The 2,697-nt window shown below is 33.4% G+C and overlaps 1 non-coding gene across 1 annotated transcript; it reads right to left on the bottom strand.

Annotated features, from left to right (window-relative positions):
* Positions 1-1,341: 1,341 nt before the first annotated feature.
* On the bottom strand, positions 1,342-1,413 carry Trnam-cau (transfer RNA methionine (anticodon CAU)). The gene has a single exon. It is a non-coding gene; the product is annotated as a tRNA-Met (tRNA).
* Positions 1,414-2,697: the final 1,284 nt, after the last annotated feature.

Raw genomic sequence — 2,697 nt, 5'->3', positions numbered from 1 at the left:
TTGGACTCGTTTCCCCATTTCATCAGATGTTTTGATCCGGATAAAAATGGCAGCTTCGGTAAAAACCGTGCACATGATAATTTTTACAGTGTTCCGTTTGGGCAATCACGGCACATTCACAACTCGGAACAATGAAAACACTAAATAACGATGTTGAAAGACCAAAATAACGAAAACCGATGGTGAAAAGTTGATGGCTGATAATAATAAATCGAAAGCACGAAGTGAAAAGTCGCAATAAAGATACCGCAACGTTTCACCATCGCATGCTGTTTTGATATTTGGGGATCGATCTTAAGGTGCTTTTCAAACTCTTTATTAAAAAATTAGACTAATTTCTCCTAATTGGTTGTAACTGGGAGTAACTAAGTCCTGATCAGGTATTTTATTTCTCCTTTTAAAGAGTAATTAGGCTTTTTTACTCCTGTCAAAAGTGAAAAAGTCATTATTAAGCTTTCTTGAATTTCTGATTGAAATTAACAAGTTTGGAGTTAGTATTTTTTATAGAACATTAGGATTTGGCACGAAGACGCTTCCGTACCAAAACAAAATTGAAAATGTTGTCATTTTGTTTTAGATTTTCGACTGTGCGATCATAAGCACGCATTAAGGACATGTTGGAAGGAAAGTGATCGTGTGACCACATACACGTATCACAGGATTTTCCTTCTCATACGAGAGAGAGGGGCAAAGAGATGCCTGCACCTTTATCAAAGGTCACACTTATATGTCATGTCCTTATTGTTATTATAAAGGAGGCTATTTTTCACAAATATGCAGCTTAATTCCTCCTTGACCTTTACCCTACATACCTGGTTCATGTGCGCGACATATAGTGTGCTTCTCAGAGTGTTGAACATTTCTATAAAGTGTCATTAAAATCCCTCCATGCGTGCAGGAGATATGTGAATCTTGTTTTGTCCTGTACCTGCGAGTCAATAAAAAGCTTTTTCGATGCACTTACCACATTCATATTTTCATATTTTGACATGACTTTATAGTAAAATCATTACCACTAACTCTTTAATCATTTTACGAATAAGGTTGTATATGCCTCTGTCTGACTCAGAGGTAGATGAGATATATGCCGCAATGGCACTCATTTCAAATCATATGTATGTGGTTCTTCCATAATATATTGGAAGAAATAAGACTTGTAAGAAGAAATAACCATTGAGTTTAATATTAAAATATATGTACACGTTTAATGGGTCGGTCGTTTATTATAGGATATCACACTCGAGTGCTTGAAGAGGTGAATGTCAGTTAGGCATTGTGGGTATATATGAGAGCTTGTATTTACATAAGTTTATGCTTTCAAACAAAGAAACTAAAAGGTTCTAGCAGAGCGAGGTTTCGATCCTCGGACCTCTGGGTTATGGGCCCAGCACGCTTCCACTGCGCCACTCTGCTGATATATATCACAAGTAAACCATGACACTTTGAATATGACTATTGTTTGATGCGTTACGTTGGTGAAAGGTACGCAACTCTGACTGCCATGATAGTATTCAAATATGAAGTATAACCTTTTTAATAGATCATTTTACATTCCGATATTTGCTTAGAAACAGATGTGTCATTTATTGCATGCGCACACTGCGTATGGCAAAAGTGATATTGGAAGTATAATAGTTTAAATCAGAATAAAAGATCTTGAAACACAATGTTTTATGGTTTTATGCTCAAATGAAGATTTATCAATATTGTAAGTTCCAAAAAGCATTATTTGTAAAGTTATTACCGAATTTACATTTAAATGTGAGTAAAGGAGGTAATTAGAAATTTATTTTCTATAAAGGCTTAGTCAAATTTTTAAATAAGAAATGAATGCATACTGTATACATTGTATTTAAATGATTACATATAATATGAACAAATATTTGCAGTACATATTTTACATATTCTTTGATGTTTAAAAATTGTTTTAAACGCATAATTATATACTATTTTTTATTTTTTTTATAATTAAAACATGCAACGGTGAATATAAGCAATTAATTTGGACTTATCTGAATTTGTGCATACAGGGTCTTTCAAATATAAAAGAAAACATGCAGGACTTTATTTGCAAAAAAGTACCATTTCCTTATGCTATCCAATACCAAAACAAAAAACGCTTTTAAGGGATTTAAATATGAAAGACAAAATGCCACTTTGTTTACATTTTGCTACATCAAATCATTGACAATAAATCGTGCATTTTACGATTATTTCGCATGTTAAACATCTAAAAATGCTCATTCATTATAAAACCATTATAAAACACAGGTTTTTTTAGCAAGAAGACATAATGTGAGTCTAATACATGTACACTGGCGTCAGTGTCGGTTTTGTCGTCTTAAAACTAATGAAACCTTACGCACTTATTTGAGAGCATAATAAATCTGTAAAGATACATTTATTCTGTAAAACAGTATAAATCTTTGAATTATTCATCATATTTTGTTATCACTGTAACTAAGAGGGATCGCTGTAATTAATCCAAAGATGCCATTATATACACGAATGTAATGCAAAATTTCCTCCCTTTCATTTCCTCTATGTGTTTGCATGAGAATCATATGATTTCTTCGACAGGGACATCTACTTCCGATCTGAACACAAGAGTACGTTTGCTGACCACATCTCTTGAAAAAGCAGCAAAATCTTTTCCAGGGCCTTCGTCGTCCCTCAACATTTGCAATGCTTATTACG

Source organism: Ruditapes philippinarum, unplaced genomic scaffold (assembly GCF_026571515.1).
Source record: "Ruditapes philippinarum isolate M1 unplaced genomic scaffold, ASM2657151v2 ctg7581_1_1_1_1, whole genome shotgun sequence".
Taxonomy (NCBI): Eukaryota; Metazoa; Mollusca; class Bivalvia; order Venerida; family Veneridae; genus Ruditapes; species Ruditapes philippinarum.
Note: the sequence above shows the minus strand (reverse complement) of the source record. Positions and strands in the feature narration are given on the sequence as shown.